We start from the raw sequence: 10,135 nt of genomic DNA, 5'->3' as shown, positions 1-10,135 counted from the left end.
GGAGGAGGACTCCCCCCTCCTTGGCGCGCCCCAAGGGCCGGCTGGCCTCCCCCCTTGCTCCTTTATATACAGGGGCAGGGGGCACCTCTAGAGACACAAGTTGATCTGTTGGTCTCTCCCGGCCGTGTGCGGTGCCCCCCTCCACCATATTCCACCTCGGTCATATCGTAGTGGTGCTTAGGCGAAGCCCTGCGTCGGTAGCGACATCATCACGCCGTCGTGCTGACGAAACTCTCCCGTGAAGCTCTGCTGGATCGGAGTTCGCGGGGCGTCATCGAGCTGAACGTGTGCTGAACTCGGAGGTGTCGTACGTTCGGTACTTGATCGGTCGGACCGTGAAGACGTACGACTACATCAACCGCGTTGCGCTAACGCTTCCGCTTTCGGTCTACAAGGGTACGTGGACAACACTCTTCCCTCTTGTTGCTATGCATCACCATGATCCTGTGTGTGCGTAGGAAAATTTTGAAATTACTACGTTCCCCAACAGGGGGGCGCGCACCCCTGCCTCGTGGGCCCCGTGAGGCTCCACCTACTTCAACTCCAACTCTATATATTCACGTTTGGGGAGAAAAAAATCAAAGAGAAGAATTCATCATGTTTTACGATACAGAGCCGCCGCCAAGCCCTAATCTCTCTCGGGAGGGCTGATCTGGAGTTCGTTCGGGGCTCCGGAGAGGGGAATCCGTCGCCGTCGTCATCATCAACCTTCCTCCATCACCAATTTCATCGCCGTGCATGAGTAATTCCATCGTAGGCTTGCTGGACGGTGATGGGTTGGATGAGATTTATCATGTAATCGAGTTAGTTTTGTTAGGGTTTGATCCCTAGTATCCATTATGTTCTAAGATTGATGTTGCTATGACTTTGCTATGCTTAATGCTTGTCACTAGGGCCCGAGTGCCATGATTTCAGATCTGAACCTATTATGTTTTCATGAATATATGTGAGTTCTTGATCCTATCTTGCAAGTCAATAGTCACCTACTATGTGTTATGATCCGGTAACCCCGAAGTGAGAATAATCGGGACCACTCCCGGTGATGACCGTAGTTTGAGGAGTTCATGTATTCACTAAGTGTTAATGCTTTGGTCCGGTACTCTATTAAAAGGAGGCCTTAATATCCCTTAGTTTCCAATAGGACCCCGCTGCCACGGGAGGGTAGGACAAAAGATGTCATGCAAGTTCTTTTCCATAAGCATGTATGACTATATTCAGAATACATGCCTACATTACATTGATGAACTGGAGCTAGTTCTGTGTCACCCTATGTTATAACTGTTGCATGAGGAATCGCATCCGACATAATTATCCATCATTGATCCATTGCCTACGAGTTTTTCACATATTGATCTTTGCTTAGTTACTTTTCTGTTGCCACTATTACAATTACTACAAAACTGCTACTGTTACTTTTGCCACTGTTACCGTTACTTCCATACTACTTTGCTACTAAATACTTTGCTGCAGATGTTAAGTTTTTCAAGTGTGGTTGAATTAACAACTCAGCTGCTAATACTTGAGAATATTCTTTGGCTCCCCTTGTGTCGAATCAATAAATTTTGGCTGAATACTCTACCCTCGAAAACTGTTGCAATCCCCTATACTTGTGGGTTATCGGTGAACAAAACAAAAACCGAGGTATACCGTTAATTGTTGAAGAAGAAAGATGGGATGCCAACCGGGGCATCCCCAAGCTTAGATGCTTGAGTATCCTTGAAATATTTACTTGGGGTGACTTGGGCATCCCCAAGCTTGAACTCTTGCCTCTCCTTATTCTTCTCATATCGGTAACTCCTCGTTCTTCGAACACTTCATCCACACAAAACTTAACAAAAACTTTGTGAGATCCGTTAGTATAATAAAGCAAATTACTACCTTTAGGTACTGTAGTAAACTCATTCCAATTTCATATTAGCATTATATCTACTATATTCCAACTTCACAATGGTTCATACCCCCCGATACTACCCATAGATTCATCAAAATAAGCGGACAACACATAGAAAACAGAATCCGTCAAAAACAGGACAGTCTGTAGCAATCTAAAACTTTCGTATACTTCTGTAACTCCAAAATTTCTAAAAAATTAGGACAACCTAAACAATTTGCAGAGAAGTACTGTGTAAAAATTTCAAGATTTTATCACGCTCCAGTAAAAATGAAAATTCAAATACTACAGGAAAAGTTTCTGTTTTTTCTGCTGCACACACCAAATAAGTAATTCAAACATCCTAAAGCCAAACCTTGACACATTATTTTTATAATACAATGGATATATACAAGGGGATACTTATTTTTGAGAAACTTCCATGAAAAATTCTACATTGTTTCCATGAGCATGAACACAAGTGTTCAAGGTTGACCCTCACTTCTCCAATGCACAACCTTCCAATCACTTCTCTTTTTTTTTGAAAAAGTTTTTAGCATAAGAGGCAAGTAAATTTTTTGTATTTTAATTTTTTAATTTTTTTTGTTTGTTTCACCCACAACTAAACAAAAACAAAAGGGAAAACAAAAACTACTTAGTGAAGAAAGCAAACAAGCACACACGAGAATATCAACCCCACGCTATTGCTCCCCGGCAACGACGCCAGAAAAGAGCTTGATCATCCCCAAGTGCAAGGAATCGTCGTAGCAATTTCCAAAGGTGGAAGTGATAAGTATGGAGTGTCGAACTCACAAGGAGCTAAAGGTAAGATCAATATTCTCTCAAGTCATATCTGCCACTGATACGACTCTACGTACACCGAACGTTTTCTTCCATCTAGAAACGAGAATAAAACTACGTTGTGGATATGAAGAGGATAACTTTGCATGATATCGTAGAACTAAAATATAAAAGTAGGTGTTGTTAACATAAAGTTAGAATATATTACTATGTATTATAAATATCGAGTGTGGATTAATGATGGGTCGGTGTGCGGAATTATCCTAGGCAATTGTTAACAAGATCGGTAGTCGTCATTGCAATTTCATATGAGGGAGAGGCATAAGCTAACATACTTTCTCTTCTTGGATCATATGCACTTATGATTGGAAGTCTAGCAAGCTTCCGCAACTACTAAAGATCATTAAGGTAAAACCCAACCATAGCATTAAAGTATCAAGTCCCCTTTATCCCATACGCAACAACCCCCTTCCTCGGGTTTAAGGTTCTGTCACTCTAGCAACCCACTATAAGTGAATCAGGAACGTATTGCAACACCCTACAGCGGGAATCCCTCATGTGTGCGCAGCATGGAAGGCACCATAGGACAGCACCAAAATAAAACATACAACTCAAACCAATCTAGATCATCAATCAACCCAAAGGACAAAAGAAATCTACTCACAACATCATAGGATGGCAACACATCATTGGATCATAATATGTGGCACAAAGCACCATGTTCAAGTAGGGGATTATAGCGGGGTGCGGGAGAGTGTACCGCGTAAAAGAGATGATGATGGTGATGAAGATGGTGATGTTGCTGAAGATGATCACCGCGGCGGTAGTTCCCCCGGCGGCACTCCGGCGCCACCAAGAGAGAGGGGGAGAGGTTCTTCACCTTGTGCTTCCTCCTTAGTGGCCTCCCCCTAGATGAGGAGAGGTTCTCCCTCTGGTCCTTGGCCTCCATGGCGATGATGGCCCCCTCTGGGATCCTCCTCCATGGGCTCCGGTGATGATGGCCCCCTCCGGTAGGGTGACAGAGAGGGCCTAGATTGATTTTTCATGGCTACGGAGGCTTGCGCTAGTGAAACTCCCGATCTAGGTTTTGTTCTGGAGTTTCCTCAATTTATAGGAGTGTTTGGCGTCGGGGACAAGTCAAGGGGACCCATGACGCGACGACAAGATAGGGGGCGCGCCCTAGGGGGATGAGGGCACCCCCCCACCCTATGTGGTTACCCCGGGACTCCTCTCTGGTATCTTTTTGCTCTAGTATTTTTTATATTTTTCAAAAATATTCAACTTAAATTTTCAGCACATTCCGAGAACTTTTATTTCTGCACAAAAAACGACACCACGGTAGTTCTGCTGAAAACAACGTCAGTCCTAGTTAGTTCTAATCAAATCATACCAAAACCATATAAAATTGTTACAAACATGGCATGAATACTTCATAAATTATAGATACGTCGGAGACGTATCAGTTCACTACTAGGCCACTTCGGGCAGCCCATGCCGCATACAAAGGAGATTCCACAAGACCTGGCGCACAAGATGAGGACTCCTAAGCCCTAGGCCTCCGGTACATTATATAAACAGAGGCCAGGCTAGTTAATAGAGGATCTAAGATTCATTAGAACAATCTCATGGTAGATGCATGTACTCTGTACTACACCCCATATGAATACAATCAAAAGTAGGACGTAGGGTATTATCTCTTCGAGAGAGCCCGAACCTGGGTAAAATCTTGTGTCCGTGTTACCATCGCTCCAAGACCCCTAGCTTAGGACCCCTATTACGAGATATGCCGGATTTAGGACCGACGCGCGTAGGCATGGTGAGTGTGAGGCCACGCGCGAGCGCGGGCCAGGTGAGGCGCGAGCGCGTCGGGACGGGGCCGGGGCACAGGCTTGCGCGACCCGGCGCGGCAGGGCGCAGTCATGCGCGTGCGCGTGTGCATGTGCTGGTGGGGCCAACATGGGCGGCAGCAGCGACTGCAACAGAGGTAGTAGCAGGCCAGCAGGGGGCGTGGGAGCTGACGGCCACGGGCGAAGGGGGGCAGGCCAGCAAGGGGCACGGGAGCGGATGGCCACGTGCAAGGGGCGTCGCGTGCGCGGGGCGGCCGTGGCGGAGCAGGAGAGGGCGCGGGGGCATGCGTGCTCACGCACTGGGCGCGGCCGCGGCGGGTGAGTGGGCGTCACCGGCGATAGGGAGAGGGGCACGGGAGAAGTAGGGGTGAGCTCACCCGCACTGCCGGGGAGAGGGGGCGGCGAGGCTTGGGGTCGGACGGCGAGGGAGAGGCAGGGAGGCGACGACGGCGACAAGGCAACGGTGGTGTGGCGCCGGCGACGGCGTCGGGCGCTCGAGGCGCGGGCGCCGGGCTCAAGGGGGCGAGAGGGAGAGATGTGGGGGTTAGGGTTAGGGTTGGCCCGATGGGGGGTTAAGTAGGGGCCGGCTCCGCTGGGCCGGCCGGGGCGTGTGGCTGGGCCGAGGCCCAGTGGCGGGGGGAGGGCCCCTTTTAATTTTTTTGGTTTTTATTATTTATTTGTTTTCTTTTTCATTTTAATTTATTTTAGTTTAATGAAAATACAAAACAAACTCCAAAATTAGTATAACCATTTAACACACTTCCACAAAAAGTTGGACCCCTAAATAAAATGTATTAATATTTTATAATTTATAAAAGGCATTTAATTATTGGTTTAAGCCATAGTTTTACTTATTTTAGTGCATTTAAATATTTTATAAAAATGTGGTTTCTCCACCATTATTACCTATGAATTATTTGTCACAATTAGAACATTTTAGTTTTGACATTTGAAAACTTTTATTGTTTCACTTTAAAAAAATTGAAGTAAAAAGGTGGCGCGTGGCCGACCTTATATTTCAAAAAGGGCATGAGCCCATATGGTTTGGCTACAAAGCTTGTGATGTGCACCCAGGTGCAAGGCCACAAGCAGCCTAGGATAAAAGAGAGAGGAGGAGGGAGGAAAGAAAAAGGAAAAAGGAGGATAAACACGACCTAAAACCTAGCCACAGAGCAAGCTAACCCATGTCTGCAAGTCATCTATGTCCTGCTGCTTGGTGGCCATGTGTTTCCATAGACGAATCAGATTAGCTGCGTGGAATCTGATATATGGCTCTGACCAACTCTTGTCATTAAAAACCCGGTCGTTTCTAGCCTGCCAAAGAGTGACAGCGCATGCCGCGAATGCAACATTCCATTTGGCCTTGAACTGAAGATGATTCGTCGCCTGAGAAACAAGGTGCTGAATGTTGGGTGAGTCACATGCCAACGACTCCAGCAATAGCCTACACCAAAGGGCATGAACGGGATGACAGCGGAGAACCAAATGATCAGCTGTCTCCACAGCCGGGCAAGTGTCGCAGCCAGCGGTTGGAGCGATACCTGACCATCCTTTTCGAACCATGTTGGCCTTGGTGTTCAGACACCCCCAGCAAGCCAGCCACAAGAAAACTCTGTACTTGATGGGAATAATAGTGTCCCAAATCCATGAAGCAGGAGCCCAAAGAATTCCACGGAAGGTAAGCAACTTATAAAAGTAGCTCGTACTTAAGCTGTTTCCTCCAAGCGCGGGGACCCGTGTATCCAAACTTGCAACATCCGGGGTGAGGTGAACAACAAGCTCATTGAGTAGCTGCAACTCCTGAGTAGTTGTCTGAGAGAGGTTGGGGTGCAAATGCACATTCCAACTCCCATTTATAAACTGAGATTGAACAGAGCAGTCCTGGTTACGAGCAAAGGAGAACAGAACTGGGAGGGCTTGCCTCAAACTGCCATCAATCGGCCAATGGTCATGCCAGAAAGAAACATGCCGGCCAATGCCAACAGAGCATTGTGAGGAAGATATAACCATAGGGATGCAACTCTTGAAACCCTTCCATATAGCAGTATCCTTGTGATGTCCCTTTAGCGGGAGGGAATCCTTGCAGTATTGGGAGGCAAACCAACTAAAACAACGGATATCAGAAGATTGAAGAATTTTGGCCACAAACTTACATAGCAAGGCTTGATTGTGGGCCTCCAGGTTCCTTACGCCCAGACCACCATTGACACGAGGCAGAGTAACCACATCCCAAGCCATGAGGCAGTGACCTCCCTTGGCTTTATTTTTGCCCTGCCAGAAGAAAGCCCTAAGGAGGGCATCTAGTTTACTGAGAGACTCCTTGGGCCATGGAAAACAAGTCATGAAGTAACTTGGTATGCCAGCCAGGACAGAATTGATGAGAGTTAGCCGACCACCCCAAGAAAGGAAAGTGGCCAGCCAACCGGAGAGACGACGATCAACCTTCTGAATGACCGGGAGCAGCATACCATGCTTGATCTTATGCAACAAGAGAGGCAGCCCCAAATATGTACATGGAAAGGAAGATACCGAGCATCCAAAAATTTGGGCGGTTTCCATGGCCACATCCTGGGGCACACAGACAGGCACCAAGGTGCTCTTTTGGTAATTAATAGTCAGCCCCGAGAACTCCGAGAATGCAGTGAGGATGCTCTTGATAACTCTAGCTTGTTCCACTTCCCCTTGAAAAAGAATCAGAGTGTCGTCCGCATATTGCAGGACTGGGAAGAAACCATCTGAGCCAAGAGGGTGTACCAATCTGCCATTCTGAAAATGCCAGCAGCATAAACGTTGGAGCACATCAGCAACGAGGATGAAGAGGTACGGCGACAAGGAATCCCCCTGCCGAAAACCTCTCTTTGCCAAGATGGGATTGCCCGGTTCACCGTCGATGAGCACCCTGGAGCGTCCGGTAGAGAGGAGCGTATGGATCCACTGCGTCCACCGCGAAGGGAAGCCCCTTGCATGTAAAACCTGTATAAGGCAGTCCCAACTAACAGAGTCGAATGCTTTCCGAAGTCCAGCTTCAAGGCAATCACCGACAACCTCCTTTTATGCGCTGTCTGTATCATTTCAGCAGCCAGAGCAAAGTTTTCCACAATCGAGCAGCCTTTCAGGAACCCCGACTGCAAGGAATGCACCAGCTCAGGAATTCTTCCCTGCAATCGACATGTTAGAACCTTGGACACTAGTTTAGGAGCACTGTGCACTAGGGAGATTGGCCTGAAGTCCCTCATCTCCGTAGGTGCATCGACCTTAGGCAGCAAGGTTATATATGCAACATTAATGCCATCCAAAGTAGCTTGGTTTGCATGGAAATCCCCAAAGAACTTGAGTAGGTCATCCTTGATCAGCAGCTTAAAAGCTTTATAGAATTCGTTTGTAAACCCATCAGGCCCTGGACTTCTATATTATTAGGCGACATGTCAATGGCCCAGACCAGCTCAGCCCAGGAAAAAGCATTGGCTAACTCAGACAAATCAACAGGATTGTATAACTCAGAAAGTGACACTGTTGGCAACGAAGGAGCAGGTTGGCCCAAGATATTGGCAAAGTAAGCAGTTGCCAAACTAAGCTTGTGACTGTTCTGGTAAAAATGCACACCGTCATCAACAAGAACCCGGATTTTGTTACGTCGTGCTTGACAGGCAGCTACATGGAAGAACTTGCAATTCTCGTCACCTGATACACACCATCTTAACTTGGCCCTCCGCCTCCACATGGCAGCCTGCCACAAAATAAGTTGCTCAGCCTTGGCAGTGGCAAACTCCCTGAGAACCACCTCCATCAATGACAAAGGTCTTCTTTCCTCAACTGCATTGACGAAGCTGACAACATGCTTGTTATTATCAATGAGCATCTTAAGGCTAGGCCGACGTCTACACCATTGTCGTAGAGCGCCCGAATCCGTCTCATTTTGAAGTTAATGAGTGATGCAGAGGAAAGGGAAGCACGGCAGCCCCTGGACCAACAATCATGTATGATATTTTTGGGCTCCTCCATATGAAGCCAGTGATTCTCCATCCTAAATAAGCTGCTCCTAGCCGCATCAACCTAGGACTAGACAAGTATGGGGGTGTGATCTGAGGTGGTGGCAGGCACAGCAGAGGCCGAGGTTTGTAGGAAACATAAACCCCAGGCTGCATTTACCAGCACACGGTCCAACTTGACCAGCGTGGGGGAAGATCGCTGGTTGGACCAAGTAAACATTTTGTTGTCAACGTGGATATCATCCAGCCTGTGCTCTCTCATCCAAGCATTGAACACTTCCATGAGATTCCAGTTGATCCGTCCACGTGATTTTTCATGCACAAAATGATACATGTTAAAATCCCCTAGAACTATCCACAGAGCGTCTGCCTCTGCTGCAACACTGTTAACAGCCTCAAAAAATTGAACCCTTTCAATGCTCACACAAGGTGCATAAACTGCAGTAAGCAGGAAAGAATTGGCCGAAGTTGAAGAGGACATCCGAATCGTGACATGATACAGATGCAGGGCAACGACTTGCCCTTGAAAACAATTTGTATCCCAGGCGACCAAGATACCCCTGGCAGTACCATCAGAAGGTATGAAAGCATGCCCATTGAAGTTTGCGGGCAAAAAGGAACGCAGCTTGAAGAAGGGGATGGTTGACAACTTAGTTTCCTGCAGACAAACAATACTGGGGCAGCAAGAGGTTATTGAATCACGAACCAAAGAACACTTGTCATTGTCGCCAAGACCGCGAACATTCCAGTTCAGGATCTTCATGGGGGGAAGAAGAGTGCACAACCCATATAGGAAAAACAGAGACACACATGCATGACCATCATAATGCAAAGCAGAACTGGCACAAGATGATTGATAAGCCTGGTGACAGACGGGATACAGACTCGAACAAGCTCTGAAACATAGACCCTGACAGAACCTAAGACTAAGTAGTAGACTGAATGCAGAAAACTAACAACCTGACAGACAAAGAAACTTAACAGCAGCCAGCCCCGAATAAAAAGACACCTAAGATAACAGGCCCTAGCCCGAATGCAGCTGACAGCATCTACTGAGAAACTACACATCTAGATCGTTGGAGATACGCACTGACGAAGCAGAAGAGCTGTTGGAGACAGAGGAGGTCGCCGCCTCAGTAGATCCAGTGCGAGCCTGAACCTGGTCGAAGATAGCAGCCGCATTGAGATCACATTGCGCAGCGATGAGCTTTAGCTTCCCCCTTGTCAACGGCGCCGGCGTCACCGCCAACGGCTGCTCAAGGAGACCAGCCACTGCTTTCGCCTTCTTACGGCGCACCGAGGAAGAGCCGGAGCGATGGGTGGCACTGCCACCCGAACCAGAGCCAGAATCTGGCGCCGCCGCCTTCCGCTTGGATGCGCGCTCGATAGAGCCCATGCGGACTCCATCGTAGGCGCGCCTGATGTGCGGACTGCGCCGAGGAGTTGGGGCATCCTCAAGCGAAGCAGAAACCAATGTAGCCGGAGCCGCCTGGCTGCGCCCCACGGGATCCGAACCGGCGAGCACCCCGCCCGATCCCGGCAGGGCAGCAGGTGCCAGATTCAGATCAAAATCCTCCCTAGCCGGGGCGTCAGCGGGCGGGAGGGCCACCCGAGGGGCGGGAAACAGG

This window comes from Triticum aestivum, chromosome 4D (genome assembly GCF_018294505.1).
Source record: "Triticum aestivum cultivar Chinese Spring chromosome 4D, IWGSC CS RefSeq v2.1, whole genome shotgun sequence".
Lineage (NCBI taxonomy): Eukaryota > Viridiplantae > Streptophyta > Magnoliopsida > Poales > Poaceae > Triticum > Triticum aestivum.
This window is presented reverse-complemented; position numbering follows the sequence as displayed.